General features: G+C 48.7%; 1 protein-coding gene and 1 pseudogene across 1 annotated transcript in view; one reads left to right on the plus strand and one right to left on the minus strand.

The window, feature by feature from the left end:
* The window catches only part of Slc6a4 (solute carrier family 6 member 4), a 33,741-nt gene extending 28,537 nt beyond the window's left edge, over positions 1–5,204 (minus strand). Inside the window, exon 1 of the mRNA XM_021176146.3 lies at positions 5,117–5,204. The gene's annotated coding sequence lies outside the window, so the exon portion shown is untranslated. The remainder of the gene's footprint in view (positions 1–5,116) is intronic.
* Positions 5,205–13,960: 8,756 nt separating this feature from the next.
* LOC110306020 (PHD finger-like domain-containing protein 5A pseudogene) lies at positions 13,961–14,771 on the plus strand (annotated as a pseudogene).
* Positions 14,772–16,894: the final 2,123 nt, after the last annotated feature.

The raw sequence follows: 16,894 nt of genomic DNA on the forward strand, positions 1-16,894 counted from the left end.
TGGTGGCTCACACCTGCAATCCCAGTACCTCAGGGCTAGCCTGGGCTAGGGTGAAAAAAGAGCAAGAGGGGGAAAGGATTCACTCCACAACCGAAAACTTTTATTTATTTATTTGGTTTGGTTGGTTGGTTTGATTTTGGGTTTGGTTTTTTTGAGACAGGGTTTCTCTGTGTAGCCCTAGCTGTCCTGGAACTCATTCTGTAGACCAGGCTGGCCCAGAAAATCCGCCTGCCTCTGCCTCCCAAGTGCTGGAATTAAAGGCCAGCGCCATCACTGCCCAGCAACAGAAAACTTTTAGCAGAAGACAAAATTGTCTTACTTTGTTGCAGCTGCCTTTTAAATGTGGACAAGGACAAAGAAAGGCCAGCTGGGTGTGAGGGGCGGGAACCAGGTTTGTTTCACAGAGCTGGGGATAGACCAAGGCCTTGCTAACTGCTCTATCCCTGAGCTGCACTCTGCCCAGAAACCTAGATAAGACAAGGATGTCCCCTCTGCAGGTTTGCTTTTCCTCCCTTGCAGCATACTAAAGACACATGGTCAGGTGACACAGATGTGATTAAATGCATGCCAAGCAAAGGGAGGGAGCCAGGAGAGATGCTCACATGCTTACTGCCCAAGCCTGGGATCCCCAGCACACACAGCAAAGAAGGGAGAGGTGGCAGAGTCTGAAACTGCAGCACTGAATTGGTGGTAGGTTTGGGGCGGGGTTGGGGGGAGTGAGAGGATGGACGGTAGATACAGGAAAATCTCAGGGACCCCCTGGCCGGTCAATCTGAGAGTTTTAGGTTCACTGAGAGACTATCTGAAAGCATAAAGTGATGGTGGAAGACACCAACAATCAACCTCTGGCCATACATGCCCACACAAGCAAGTGCACCCCGCACTCATGCATGCACACTAGTGCACAGGGTGGAGAAAGAGGAAAGAGAGACAAGACAAAACAAGACAGCTCTCCCCACAAAGTAGTTTATAAGCCAAAAGCCAACCCCACCCACTAAAGGAGGAATCACTGAGACAGGCGAGTGACACCAGCCAGATGCTGGGTTCCCAACCTTCTAGCTGTTTCTATGTCTGATTACAGCAAGCAAACCCTTCACCAGGTGAGGGAGGCACAGACTTGGCAGAAGTGACTGACTTTTGACCTTTTGGGGTTTGGTTGAAGCTAAGGTCTTATTATAGAACCCAGGCTAGCCTTAAACTCCCAACCCTCCCTCCTCTGCTTCCCTAGTCCTGGGATTGCAGATGTGAGTCACCAAACCTGACTTTCATTTGAGATCTGGGAGAAGAAAACTTAATTCCAGCCCCTCACCCAGGGTTGGGGACAGGGACTGTTCTGCACAGCTCACCCTCCCTCAGATCTTTCCTCCTCCTCTTCCTCCTCCTCTTCCTCCTCCTCTTTCTCCTCCTCCTCTTCTTCTTCCTCCTCCTCTTTTTCCTCCCCAGTTCAGCTCTGCTCCTCAGAAACAAGGAATATGATCATTGAGACATTTAGCTAGGGGACAAGGTCTAAGCTTGGCTAGGTCCTGAGAACCATGGCATGGGTGGCTTTTCCTCTATGGTCATTCTAGCCTCTCCACTCCCTCATTTTAGGCTCCTTCCTTACAGGGGGATGATTGGGGGTGGGATGGGAAGTATTTAGGTGAATAACGCAGTTTACTCGTTTTATTCCACAAGTCAGAGACAAAGGAAACAAACTGTTTTGGCTTTTCCCCCTTGAACACGTCCCAGAAGGCCACACAAAATCGTGAGAGGATAGTCCCAGACTCCATCCTCCTAGCAGCTGGCATGGGCTCCAGGGTCTCTCAGAGTACCCAGCTGTTCCTGAGTCAGTCCCAAAGCAACTTCAGGCTATCCCCTGACCCATGCAGCCCCTCTTACCTCTGTCCTCATTACTGCAAATGATGTCATGAAAAATCAGGCCTTGGGACTCCAGGACACCTTCCTCCGTGCCTGGGGAACTGAGACCTATTCTCCACAAATCACGTGCCCAGGGTGCTTCTCTGGCTTTGCACAGTCACAGATTTCGTTCAGTTATGGAGTTTAGCAACTTATGACCTCATACCTAGTATGTCCCTTAAGTCCAGCAGGGTTGGGTGGGAGCTTGGGAGCTGCTGCCAGCTTCTATAGGAAGCCAAGCAAAGAGGGCAATGAGAACAAGGCATTCAGATGCCACCCAGCAGCATCCCCAGCAAAGCCTACTGACTTTGTCCCTGTTAGACTGGGAAAAAAGCACTTGCTGGTTTGTGTCGTTAACGGTCTGTAAACAAGTATCTAACTTCCCAATCTGGAGAGGAAAACACTCACTCACACACACACACACACCAGTCTTAAGGAGCCAGCCAGGCAGAGCTGTTACTCACAGATTGGCACTTTCTGAATGTGGGCCAAAGTCACTGCCAAGAGGTCAGCCTGGAAATAAGGTGACTGTGTTGGCCCATAGTGAGTCTCATGCCCGCCCCAGCGATCTGCTGCCCCTCTGTGCTCTGGGACCATCAGGGAATCAGGGATGTCGGGTTTCTTTTTAAAAAATAATTTGATCTATTTTCTACCTGGGTCTCTCCCAGGAAGTTTTTTTGTTTTTTGTTTTTTGTTTTTTAGAACGCTGTTTTGTTTAAGGAAGCATTTTTCTTGGAACTGACCCCTGGAAGACAAGCTTTAGCTGTACTCAGGTAGGAATAAGCAGGTGTTTTGTCAAATGTGGGTTTTTTACCGGTGCCTGGTTGGCCAGACACAAAAAACCTCAGAGGGAGGGGCCAACCTGGAGATTAGCAGAGAAATCAGTTAAGTGTGTGCTCAGCTAGCAGGGCTCACTCAGGAAGTCCAGAACTCCACCCACTAGCTGGGCATGGTTTAGGCACAGAACATATTGGAGTCTGAGTGTGCAGAGCCTCTGACCTTGGCTGAAATACAAGAGGATCCCAGGAGGACTCCATCTTAGAGCAGTGGTCCTGGCCCGTAGGTATTTTGCACCATGATTATATTTTGTGTTTTGTTTTGTTTCAAAGAGGGCTCTTAGAACCTTAGCCACAAGAGCTTGAACATTGTTTCCAAGGTCCCTCTATTTCCTCTTCCTCGAAGCCTTGCTTGGTTCATGAGCCCCAGAGGACCTCCAGTGTTACTGAAAACAGCTAACGCCCTATTTGCCTTCCCAACATGAAATGACTGCACAATGTCCCACCTGCCATTGGCATTTTAAGAGTTAAGTCATGACCATATCCTGTCAAAGCAGTAATACAAAGTAGAACTCAGCTTCTACCAGTGCCTTGTGGGTCCAAACGGTGCTACTCAGCAAGTACAACCTAGAGATGGCTGTGAGCTGGCTTTATTTCCAAAACTACCCGTGCTTCTCTTGGGTGTGGGCACCCAGAGTATTTTGTAAGCCTGCCACAGAGCCCAACCCATGTCCCTAAACTCCACAGTCACCACCCATCAGGGAAATTCTTCCACACGCACCCCCCCCCCACACACACACACACTGCTCCCCAATCCAAGTTCCATCAAAATGCTCATAGGATTCTAAAATTTCCCGAAACATCTTAGATTCCATTAAGATATTAACATATCCCCCTTTTCACCCTGGGGATATATATTTGTTACAATATCATCCATATAGAAATATACAATATGTTTTTTTTTTCTTTAACTGGAAACTGAAACAGACTTGAGTCTTGAGTGCCCAGGCTGGGAATTCCCACTCTGAAATGTGGTCAACAGAGTGTCATGAATCCCAGGTTTACTGGGGAGGAGTTTCAATTTGTTCTTGTTCAGGCTTAGTAAGGAAAGCTCCATACCCAAATGAACAAGCTGCTTGGGGGTGGTCGGCTTTGTTTTGCTTTGGAAATGGGTCTTGTGTAAGCAAAGCTAACCTTGACTTAGCTAAGAAGCTGAAAACGACCTTGAATGCCTGAACAATACAAGCATGCCTCGGCACACGGGGCAGAGTCAGTCTTTCTTTCTCTCTTCTTACCATGCAAAGCCTCTACAAGGCTCCAACCCAGGAGATTTCAGAGATTAACTGCCAGGCTAGGTCCCTACTTTTCGTGTAGCTTAGTGGTACGATGTCTGCTCCGGGTGCAAAAGACCCTGGATTCAAGCCTCACAGCTGCCCAAAACAAGTAAGATATTGACTGCACGGCAGAAGAACCCGCCCATCAGCCTTTTCTGGAGCAGTGGCTCTCGCTGGGGACCAGGGTGGGAGAAAGAAGCTATCCACAGCTCCACGCAAAAGTGAAGAAGGGCCATAGTCAGAGCTGTTTCCCCCTCCATGTCCACCCAACAGCCTCCAACGCTGTCTTGGCTCTCTATTACTTTTAAACATGTCTGCTTTCTCAGACATGTTTCCCATGTAACTGAAAACACATTAAATATTTGATCTCTCCCCTTACTACGATGAGAGCTAGCAGGTCCATAAATAATCCATTGACCTGGTTCATTTTTCTGGACAAAAAAAAATGATCATAAAAATACATACACACCCTTCAAATTCTTGAGTACTCTTAACTAAAAAGACTAATTCAATATGCAACACACACACACACACACACACACACACATACAAACGCAAAGAAAATCTCGGGCCACCAACCAGCCTTTTAGAAACACCCCCCCCCCCCCCGCCTCCAGCAACTGTTGGTTACACACTTCAGTGTAGCACAGCCCACTGGTACTTCCATAAATTCTGAATGGCCTGTGAGCTGTCTGAGTCGGCACGCGCTCCCCAGTGACACCATTCGAGCGCACAGTGAGAGGCTTGACCCTCTTAAGTGTCTCTCAAAGGTTTCTCTGGTTATTTGGGCATTTGTGTCTGCCAGCGTCTTTGCATAAAGCCACCTACCAGCCCTTGTCTCAAAAGTAAAGCCCAAGCACGGAATCACGGCTGGAAACTACAGCAACTTTTGCCAAAAAGCGAGGCTGCGCTGGGCCAGCTCTGGGTCTCCAGGGTTTCCATCGGGTCCCTCGAAAGGACCCTGCGCGGTGCAGACAAAGACACCCGAAATCCAGGCAGTCAAGCGCGGGGACCGAGGGCTTCTAAAAAGAAGCGTGGGTTAGAGACAAAAAAGAAAAGAAAAAAGAGAGGAAAAAAAAAAAGAATAAGAAGAAAGGGAAAACGACCCACCTGCGGGCGGCGCGGCGGCGGGTCCGGGGCTGCGGAGGCGGCTCGACCCTCGCGCCCTCGAGGCACCGGCGCGGCCGCTGGGGTGGCGCCGCCCGCCGCGCTATTTGTACTCGCGGCCCCTCACATGGTCTGATCTCTAGATAGCCGCCGCCAAAGAGCTCCGCAAGAATTTTTGCGTCACTTTGAGACCGAAGAACTTTGTTTCTTTGCTACCGCAGCTGGAAGTGGGGAGGGGCGGGGTCCACGCTCCCTGTCCGGTGGGAGGGCGACAGAGCCCCCCCACTCATTCCTGCACATACACCAGCCAGGGCGCAGGGCTGGGCAGGGCAGGGCGAAGGATCTGACTCTTCTGCTTTTGGACTAGTGTGGCTGGAGGATGCTGCACAAAACGAGGTTCACTTCTACCCTTACCAAATCTGCCCTAAATTATGTTAAGGTCCTGCTGCGTGTCACTCCCTAAGAGCATTCTTTCTTGACCACAGCCAGGCACCCCCCGATTGCGGACCGTCTTTCCAAGGACCCCTGACATTGTTCTGGGTTCTCTAGGTGGGATGCGAGCTTAGTCGGGAACCTCCCCATCCCGATAGCTGCCTACAATAAGCACCCCCGGGAGGATCTGAGAGTGCTACTTAGCCACAGAAGGAAAATTTTGCAGAGAACATCGGTGTCGGTCCGCGGACCCGCCTGTGCCTGTGGGGTTGGGCAATTAGACAAACTACCAGCCTTTCAAGCCGCTCAGTATTTCGACAGGAGCTCTGTTTTTAAGTCTATATAGATTGTTTTGTTCACACACACACACACACACACACACACACAGAGAGAGAGAGAGAGAGAGAGAGAGAGAGAGAGAGAGAGAGAGAGCTTAAAAATGAATTAAATGTTATCACATTCTTTTTTCACCAAAATTACGGGAACTTTTTTTTTTTTTTTTTTTTAAGAGCAGATATGTTACTTATTTTGAACTGTGTCTGAGGCAGAGAAGTCAGGACCCGGGCCGGCCAGCCTGTCTCTTCTCATCCGGCCGAGGGAGTGAGGGAGAGCTAGAAAAGAGGTAGTAATGGCGAGTCTGTGTCTGCGAGAAAGCCCCGGCGCCCCTTTGTTCCAGAGGGGCTCGAGCCCAGACATCAGAAGCCGCAGCTGGGCTGCGCTGGCACCAGGAAGGGCTGGTTGGTTCACTGTCCGCAGGTGTGGGCGGTTCCCGGCCGCAGGGATCACCAGTACGAGGCTTTGGTGCCACCTAGGCTCCAGGACCGGGGACTGCAAGGAGAGGCCCTAGCGCTGTAGGGGAGCGGACTGGCTTGGGGGAGCTGACCTTAGGCAGGCCTGGCCATTCCATGACCCGGAGAACCCCAGGGTCCCAGGGCCCTCACTGGGCCCCTCCCTTTCAATGTCTGCTGTCTCCCTTCCGTGCCTGTAACTCCTGTGCAGACACAAGGCTGCCCAAGAACAAGGTTGTTCTGAGGAGGGGTCAGGCAGACAGAGGAGCAGGGCCGACTTGAGCATCAGCTAAGACTCCTGTCTCCAATCTGACCGTCCCCATGCGGATTCAGTCTTACCGGCTCACTGCCGACCTTCCCAGGGCCTTGATCCTCCTGCCCGGTTGCCTCCCCTTACTTAGTAGTACTGCCACATTGTGAGCGCTGAGTGTTGGTGACATTTCTCTGAACAGGATGAGATAGATACAGGCTCAAACCCTGTGCTTGTGGGTTGGATGAGACTCTTAACCACAGTGTCCTAGGCCTTGTCTTGGAGAATGATAGCACTGGTCCGGTCAGACTGGGGCTGTGTGTGGGTATGGAGAGGCTCTCGGCAGATGCTTCACTTCAGCTGAGACTAGCCTCAGGTGGTCTCATCTCTTATTCCTTGCTGAGGGCTGTTAACAGTTGCCCAAACCATGCCCACACCTCATTCCCCACAGCCCCCTGGCCAGAGTGCACACTTAGCCTCTCTGCAAGTATTTTTTTTTCCTCTTGCCCTGGAGGCAATTCTTCAGGAACAACTTAACCCAGTCCCACAGTCCTTTCAGCAGAACTGGTCCCTCTGCCTGCAGAGCTGTTTGGCTATGCCGCCCTGCCTTCCCACACATCCTGCCTTCCTCCCCGTTTCTGACACTTGGTAGGGACACAGGGAGGAAATGCAAGTCAGACACCCACAAAGGCGTTGCACTGGGTTAGGGAACGCTGCTCCAGAGCCGGCAGAAGGGCTGAGGAGACTTGGATGGAGGGGAAGCTTGCCAGGCATTCTTCACTCGATAGCTCCATCCCAGAGACATGGAAGCCCAGCTGCTACACCTGGCCAGTCTCCACGGCAACAGACACACATTAAATGCACACACACACACACACACACACACACACATGCCACCACCACCGTCACCAAGAAGACTAGCTGGATTCCCAAAACCCAACGATGGCCAGGACAAAGCCTTGTGAATGCCAGCAGCTCCCTCCGGAAGCTCTCAGTGCCATCTGTCTGTCTGCCTGTGTTCTGTTTACACCATGACAGAAGAGGAAGCTCTCCCTTCCTTGTGGGCTTCTTCTTAGGCCCAGGAAATGGCTACCACACCCCTCCCTCTCAGGGAATCTCTTGTTTCTGGGGTCCCCCACGGTAGGCCTGGGATCTCTCCAGCAACCACCTGAGCTGACCTAGCTAATCAAGATGGAGCGAAAAGAAGGGGTGCCAGAGAAGGCTCAGTTGATGTTAGTGGGCTGACCACATTAGGGTGTAGGAGAGAGATGAAGGAGGGCTGGGCACAGCTCTGGAAATGACAGGAAATGTGTAGGTGGACTTTGTCTTGGTCACTTTTTTCTGGTTTCTTCTCAGCCACTTTTGGTGAGCCCTACCTTTGAGAAGCAGCCCGTCCAAGTACCACACCTCCTTGAACACCCCCTCCCCGCCTCCTTTGCGGGTACCTCAGCAGTCTGCCCTCTCACTGGAGTGCCCATCATCTTAACTCCTCTCAGAGCTTACCCAAGGGAGTGGTCCTTCCCCTGCAGCCCATGAGGCTGCACCACGCCCTCACAGGAGGCCAACGGTGATAATGCTAGACCTCTACAGAGCATCTGCCTGACACCTGAACAATGTGCTTCTACCACCCGGCCTCATGAGCAACTTGGAAATGTTGAAATAAAATACTTGTCGCTTTAGTGATGTGAGCGGCACTTGCTGTGCATGCTTAAGAACTGCTTGGGCTTTTCTAAAAGGAGGGAGGGTGTGAGCAGTTGACGTGGAAACTAGCAAGGGTGTTTATAGATGAGGAGTCAGGGGGATGCGACCTTCGGGTTTTCAAGAAACATCTGCTTGTGTAGTCCGGGCTGGTCTTGACTTTGAAAACTTACTGCCAGACTGAGGTAGCCTTCCTAGGGCTGGAATTATACAAACATCAGGCTTTGAACCAGTTTTTTGTTTGTTTGTTTGTTTGTTTGTTTGTTTTTTGTATGTGTTGGAGGGGCAGAGACATTGTGTGTGTGTGTGTGTGTGTGTGTGTGTGTGTGTGTGTGTGAATTGGAGGCCAGAGGTTGATCTTGGTGTCTTTCTCAGTTGCTCTAAAGAGGTTTTTGAGACAGAATCTCTGAACTATTTGATTAACTGGTACTTCTTCCTAGCACTGGAATTAGAAGCATATGTGTCTTCACGAGGCTTCTCTCTCTCTCTCTCTCTCTCTCTCTCTCTCTCTCTCTCTCTCTCTCTCTCTCTCTTCATTCATTTAAATACTCCTGGGGTTGAACTCTGGATCCTCATGCTTGTTCAGCAAGCACTTTGCTGACTGAGCCATCTCTGCATCTCTCCATCTCTCCATCTCTGCATCTCTTCATCTCTGTATCTCTGCATCTCTGCATCTCTTCATCTCTGCATCTCTTCATCTCTGCATCTCTTCATCTCTTCATCTCTGCATCTCTGCATCTCCCCATCTCTTCATCTCTGGGCCAAGGTTCTTTGTTTTTATACCCAGCCTACTAGATCCCCTCCCCTACCTGTAAGCAACCTTAGGGTCACATCCTGGTGGCCACTGATTTCCTACTCCACTTAAAGCATTCTGACGTGGAAGTACCCCAAGATTTACTGACAAGTGGGGGGATGGGTGCATACGCACTGAGATCTAAACTTCTGTGGAGATATGGAAGAATCAGGACAGAGTGAAGCCTTGGTAAGAAAGAACACTGGAGGTGGGAAGAACTCACTATTCATGGTACGTCTTTTTTGTTCATTTTGGTTTTTTGAGACAGGGTTTCTCTGTGTAGCCCTGGTTGTCCTAGAACTCACTCTGTAGACTAGGCTGAACTCAGAGATCCACCTTCCTCTGCTTCCTGAGTGCTGGGATTAAAGACGTGTGCCACCACTGCCCGGTTTACTTCTTCTTCTTCTTCTTCTTCTTCTTCTTCTTCTTCTTCTTCTTCTTCTTCTTCTTCTTCTTCTTCTTCTTCTTCTTCTTCTTCTTCTTCTTCTTCTTCTTCCCCTCCTCCCCCCTCCCCCTCCCCCTCCTCCTCCTCCTCCTCTCCTCCTCCTCTTCCTTCTCCTTCTTCTCCTCCTCCTCCTCCTCTTTCTAAAAGATTTATATATGTGTATATATAAAGACATTTATGTTATGTTAAGTTATATATGCAGCTTTGCATGTGTCTAGGTGAATGAGTATGTGGCCAGAGGAGCGCATCAGATTCCTTACAGATGGAATTGCAGGTGGATGTGTGAGCTGCCTGATGTGGATGCTGGGGACATCCACACACAGAAGAGCTTTAGTGCTCCTCACTACAGAGCCGTCTCTCTAGCCCACCAAGCACATTTCAGACTATTGAGAATCTGCAGCAGGGGCTGGAGAGATGGATCAGTGGCTAAAAGCACTTGCTGCTTCAGAGGGGTGCCCAGCATCCGCATGGCAGCTCACAACTATCAGTAACTTCAGTTCAAGGGGATCCAATGTCCTCCTGGCCTCCGTAGGCACCAGACACATGTGTGGTACATACACATACATGCAGGCAATACACTCATACACATGAAATAAAAATAAGTATTTTTTTAAAAAAAGAATTTTCAGTAATGCTTTTATAATTTTCCCCCCAGAAAAGCAGGTTTTAGATCTGCCAAGCAAGCCTTCTACCAGCATACCATGGCCCTGCCCCTCAAACCAGCATTCTTTATTTTAAATAATACATAAATCAATAAAAACAAGATGAGAAAGGCATTCGCAGAACCTGAGTGTCTTGCAAAGCTGGCAAGCCCTGGAAAACTACTGGATCCCCTTGACACCATAGACAATGGCCTTCCATGTGGGAGGTGGCTCCCCAGCAGCAGTGTCTGTTTGTGTGACAGAGAGGATGCTGTAGGAAGACACTGCTCCCCTCTGGGTTCAGGGCTGCAGATGTGAGCAGAAGCCATTTCTTCGTGTCTCTGTCTCCCTTCCCTTTCCCTATCCTGGGTGAACTCTCTTGGGCTTGTTGTCCCTGCCCCCACTTCAGTGACAACAAGACTTTTGCATCTGGGGATTTCCCCACAGGCCTTTCTTGGTGAGCTGGCTATCCTCCTCCCTGAGGTCTGCGGTCTCGGTGGTCAAAAGTGGGTATACAGTTCCTGTGTAGCTTCAGGCTGTCACAGCCCTCACGGTGCTGCATGGAAGCCTCACATATAGTCACCTTCCTATTTAACAGCTTATTTCCTACCTCAGTGACAGACTTAGCTGGGGATCAGGGAGTTGTCTTAACTCCTCGGGGAGCCTTCCTGCCACACCAGGCTGCTGGAGAAGCTTGGGAGAAAGGGTTTAATAAAAGCTGCCATTTGTTGAATATCTTCTAAATACATGCATAATGTTCTGCCCTCTTCCTATCGTATAGGTTAAATGCTGAATTATTAAAAGTATATGAGTGTTTCTCATGTTCAAGCAGAGCTTTCATACTTAATGAAATTTAAGATAACTTTTTAATATGGGTAATGTGGAAACCAAGGCTCAGAGAATGTCAGTGGCTTCTCCAGGCTTGTGCCACCTCTAAGCTGAATCACCAGGCAGCTTGTCTGTCTTATCTTCCTTCTGCTAGTCCTTTGGGCTTGGGCTAACTAGAAATAGAAAGGTTCAAGCCAGGAGAAAGCTGAGCAGGCCAGGCCATTGCTCATCTCTCTGCCCCTTCTCCTACGAATGCCGTCCCAGGCACCTAAGAATGAATATGGAGTCACAGGGCCTTTGCTCCTGTTCAACTTGTCCCCACCAGCTTACAGGGAAGCAGGCTTCAGATCTCTGCATAAGCTTTTAACTGATTACTGCCATCAGGTTGTAGGGCACATTCAGTCAGCCAGCCTCTGGTATTTTCTTGGCATGGAGAATACACTGGGGCTGGGGCGACTGGGGTTAGGGTGGGGGCGAGGGGAGAGAATGTTCGTGCCCTTGGGAAGCTGGCAGGGATACTGACTTTGGGGAAGCCAGACAATAAAAACATATAAATACATTCACAAGGCCTAAAGTGCTGTCATGAAAATAAGTAACAGGACAGACTGACAGGTGTCCAAGGGATGAGGGATAGGAGGGAAACTGGCTCCTTAGATGAGGTGATCTGATGGCCTTTGACAGTATCTATGACCTGAAGGCTGAGAAGCCAGTCATCCGAAGACCCAGAAGAAGAGTATTAGGAAGACGGTACAGCGGGCAGGCAGAAATGAAGGTCAAGTGTTTGAGAGGTAAACTGGAGCCAGGTGAGTAAGAACAGTGGGTTTGGAGAGGTGAGCTGAGTATGACTGTCCCTGTTATCAAACGTGTCCTAGTAGGAGTTAAGGACTTCTGTGGCTTCTGGAGATGATTAGGTCTGGTGAGCCATAAGGATCTCCCTAGGTGAGTCTCAGAGATGACACAGGTTTCTGCACATGGCACTGCAGATGAAACCCAGAGCCCTGTACATGGTAGGGAGTCACACCCAGCCCAGGGAAGTCACCACAGCCCTTCTGTTTCTGCTATCCTTCCACAAATAGTCTTGTAAAGCAACTGTTATTAACGCGGAGGGGGAGGGGGAGGGGAGAGGGAGGGGAGGGGGAGGGGGAGGAGGAGGAGAAGGAGAAGAAGAAGAAGAAGAAGAAGAAGAAGAAGAAGAAGAAGAAGAAGAAGAAGAAGAAGAAGAAGAAGAAGAAGAAGAAGAAAAGATGCTCATTTCCAGCTGTGTTTCTGTGTAAGGGGTCCTGCCAGGGGTAGGCAAGAGAGTGAGCAAAGGAGGTACACCCTCCCTCAGGCTGGTACTAGCTGAATGCCCGCTCCCTCCCCTCTTCCTTTCCCTCTGTAGGAATGTGGGAAAGACTTGAGTCTAAAAGAGAACACAGACAACTCTGGCCAGTTTATTCCTCGTTTCAGTACCTGTGTCCCACAAGCCCCAGAGACTAAGTGGCATCTCCATGGAAGTTATGAACATGCCCTAAATATAAGAGGTCTCATCTGGAACCACTTTAAAAACAAAATCCACAAATGGCTAACTGCAGCTATGGTGAGCCAGGCACTCCCCTCCCACAGGAGTCACTTGAGGAGAGTGCCTTGTACCCACAGATGTCACAACATGGGAAGTTGTGTCCCATTATCAGGCCTTGGTTTCTGACAGTCAGCATGACTCACAAGAGAATTCAGCACTGGGGGCCTTCCAGAGTCACCAACTTTGCCATCCAGTGATACAGTGGGGCAAACCCTCACCTTCCGTTCTGGGCACCCAAAGACATGGCTGCCATTCTTTGCTTTTTCCTTCTCGATCTTGTTGGTTTGCTGTTGTTGTTTTGTTGTTGAAGACAGGGTCTCACTATGCAGACTCACTAAGTAACCAGGCTGGGCTTAAATTCAGAGATCTGCTGGTCTCCTCTTCAAGAGTGCTGGCATGGGATTATAGGATCTCACTCTAGCCAGACTAACCTTGATCTCTCAACAATTCTCTTGCTTCAAGACTCCCAACTGCTGGGAATATAGGTGTGCAGCACCTACCTCCACATAGCTCATCTGGACCCTGTTTTTGTTTGGGGGAAAAAGGCCTTTATTGTTTGTAAGGACTTTTTACATCCATGTTTGTGGGTGAAATTTACATGGCTTTTGTTCTTTTGTTATCAGTTATACTGGACTAAAAAAATAATTATTTAGGCCATAAAACAGTCTATTTACCGTGTCATGTGCATGTGTGTGCATGTGGAGGCCAGAGGTTAATGGCAGATGTCTGCCTGTCACTCTCCATGTTTGTTTTTTTTTTTTTTTTTTTCGAGACAGGGTTTCTCTGAGTAGTCCTGGCTGTCCTGGAACTCACTCTGCAGACCGGGCTGACCTCGAACTCAGAAATGTGCCTGCCTCTGCCTCTTGAGAGCTGGGATTAAAGGCATTTGCCACCACACCCGGCTTCCATGGTAATTTTTTTTTTTTTTTTTGGTTTTTCGAGACAGGGTTTCTCTGTGTAGCCCTGGCTGTCCTGGCACTCACTTTGTAGACCAGGCTGGCCTTGAACTCAGAAATCTGCCTGCCTCTGCCTCCCGAGTGCTGGGATTAAAGGCGTGCGCCACCATGCCCGGCTCCATGGTAATTTTTGAGAGTGTTACTCAGCTGTTTCTGCTGGACTGGCTGGCCAATAAGCCCTCAGAAAAGCAGCCTGTCTCCTGTCGAACAACTTGCTAAACAGTCACAGAGGACCTCAACCATGAATTCCTGATCCTGCTGCCTCTACCTTCTACCAAGATTTCAGGGGTAAAGGTATCAGCTACCACAGCCATTCAGGTATCCATATATGTGTGTATGTATGTATGTGTGTATGTGTACACACACACACCTGGTGAGTCTTACTCATAAAACATTTGTTAATGTTCTTCCTTTTAAAATGAACTTAAGCCCTATGCTTCCGGCCGCCAGCTTGGAAAAAGAGTTATGGCTAAACATCATTCAGATTTGATTTTCTGCCGCAAGCAGGCTGGTGTGGCTATGGGAAGACTGTGAAAAATGTGACGGCAAGTGTGTGATCTGTGATTCCTACGTGCGTCCCTGCACCCTGGTCCACATATGTGATGAGTGTAACTATGGATCTTACCAGGGCCGGTGTGTGATCTGTGGCGGCCCCGGAGTCTCCGATGCCTACTACTGTAAAGAGTGCACCATTCAGGAGAAGGATAGAGATGGTTGCCCAAAGATTGTCAATTTGGGGAGCTCTAAGACAGACCTGTTCTATGAACGCAAAAAATACGGCTTCAAGAAGAGGTGATGGGTGGGTGGCTCCTTCCTCACCCATCAAACTGCTGCAGCTGCCAGAATAGAAGCCTACTACCGCCAGCCTAAAGGGAACGGAGCTGAGTGTCACCAGAGCAGCCTGCTAGTGCTAGTGTCCTGGCCCCTGCCACTAGCAAGTGCCCATGGAGCATCTGGCAGACCGGAGGAGCCCATGGAGCATCTGGCAGACCGGAGGAGCCCATGGAGCATCTGGCAGACCGGAGGAGACGCTGCTCGCTTAGTCCCGAGTTCCTTTTTGTTTTGAGTTGGAAAAGCAAGGCTCTGTTCTCCACACTGATCCTTTCAACTCAAAAGCCTCAAAACAAGTTGGTGTGTGCCCTTGGTGATGAAACTGTCCCAGCAGAAGTGTGGTCTTGCAGCAGCTATGATGGGGTTGTGCTGTGACCCTCACTGTGGCCAGGTGTGCCCTGAACAGTAATGTGACCTGACAATTTGCAGGTGGCGCTGGGCTCATTTTATTTTCCTTGAAAACTGGAAGTTTCAGTTACTCTAATAAAGTTGGCTACCTTCCCCATTAAAAAATAATAAATAAATAAATAAATAAACAAACAAACAAACAAATAAAATGAACTTAAAATGAACTCTTGGCTTTGAGGATCCATTTAGCCTCTGCAGGTATTTCTTCCTCTAGGCTTAATCCCTCTGATCCCTTTTGATATGTATTTGTATAATTATCTAATTATAATTCAGGTTAAATTTCCTAGGTAACCTCTTCTTGGACCCAGGACACAATTAGACTTGTTCAATTTTGGTTTCTCACCTAAGTGCTGTGTGGTTGGAGTGGGGCTACATAACAACCGTGTGACATTTGAGATTTACTATACTAGAAAATGGTTAAAGTTTAAGAAAGTCCTGCATGTGCTCAGATGACCCCAGGAGGGATGCAGACACACCGAATACTGTATCTTTATACTTGTCAACTTTCTGCTGTTTCATCTCTTGGTTAAACTCCTATTATGATGTGATTGCTTGTTTTTTCACAGTTTTCAGTTTTTTATGTATTTTGAGACGTGAATTAGGAGCACAGTAACTTAAGGTCTTCTTCGTATTTTTCTGGAAATTTGAGTAAAGCCGTGCAGAGAGCCCATCTCTATTGACATTTTTGCTTCAGCATCTTTCCAGGCTGCATGCACTGTTACCCAACTCCAGGGAGGCAGTCAAACTGCAGCTTGTATGAGTAATACACTCTGGAGTTTATCCTAAACGGCCTCATTTTACAGCTTGTAGCTTCACTGACTTATAACGGTTAGTATACTACCTGATAAAGAGCTTTTGAGAAAGGGCCCCCTATACCCCAGGCTAGACTGGAACTGGCTATGTAGCTGAGGATACCCTTGAAGTCTGGATCCTCCTGCCTCCACCTCCCAAGTGCTTCAATTACAAGTGTGCATCTCTATGTCTGGCAATGCATTTTTTTTTAAGATTTATTTATTATATGTAAGTACACTGTAGCTGTCTTCAGACAGCACCAGAAGAGGGCATCAGATCTCATTATGGATGGTTGTGAGCCACCATGTGGTTGCCGGGATTTGAACTCAGGACCTTCAGAAGAGCAGTCGGTGCTCTTAACCGCTGAGCCATCTCTCCAGCCCGGCAATGCATTTTTATATTGAAGGTTGCCCACTTCTCTTATATGCAACACACAGCTCACATTCTTTCAAAAAATGCAGTTAAATATCCCCATTTTTTGTTTGTTTGGGTTTTTTGTTTGTTTGTTTTGTTTTTTTTCGGGACAGGGTTTCTCTGTATAGCCTTGGCTGTCCTGGAACTCACTTTGTAGACCAGGCTGGCCTCGAGCTCAGAAATCCGCCTGCCTCTGCCTCTCGAGTGCTGGGATTAAAGGCATGCGCCACCATGCCAGGCTAAATATCCCTTAAAGGACTGGTTTAATCCATTTACATAAGCTATAACTTACCAGTCAGATGAACTTTTCTTTCTGTTGTTTTGAAACAGGTCTCACTGGGTAGCTCTGGCTGCCCTGGAAACTGATTTATAGACCAGTCTCTGGATTCAGAGAGATCCTCCTGCCTCCACCTCCCAGGTGCTCAGACTGAAGTCACAAGCCACCACCATACTGGGTAACGTACTTTATCTTATTTTGGTATTTGATTTGCATTGTTTACGTAGGACTGCTGTATGATGTCGTGTGATATGTAAACAGACACGCACACACCATTCTGACCTCCCGTTGGTCCTCTCCTTCCACCTTGAGTCCTGGGGACCGAGCTCAGGCATTAGACTCGCCCAGCAGGCACCTTTCTCAGCTGTGCCGTCTCCTATCCTCTGGATGGTCTTGGGTTTTCTTACTGTTTATCCTTGTCTGGGAACTCTCCTACATTCACTTCCTACCAGTCCAGAACATTTCAGCATAGATGTTAATACATCACTGTCTAACGTTAGCACACCTTCCACCCTAATGGTAAGACTTAATACCTCAATTCCAATGCCCCTCCCCCCAGTCTAGCTACTTTTAGGGTTCTCTGTTTGTGTGTGTGTGTGTGGGGGGGGTTATTTGTTGTTTTGAGACAGTGTTTTCCTATGTCGCTGGCCTGAAACCTCTGGGTTTT

This window comes from Mus caroli, unplaced genomic scaffold (assembly GCF_978045245.1).
Source record: "Mus caroli unplaced genomic scaffold, Mus_caroli_1 scaffold_13, whole genome shotgun sequence".
NCBI classification, from domain to species: Eukaryota; Metazoa; Chordata; class Mammalia; order Rodentia; family Muridae; genus Mus; species Mus caroli.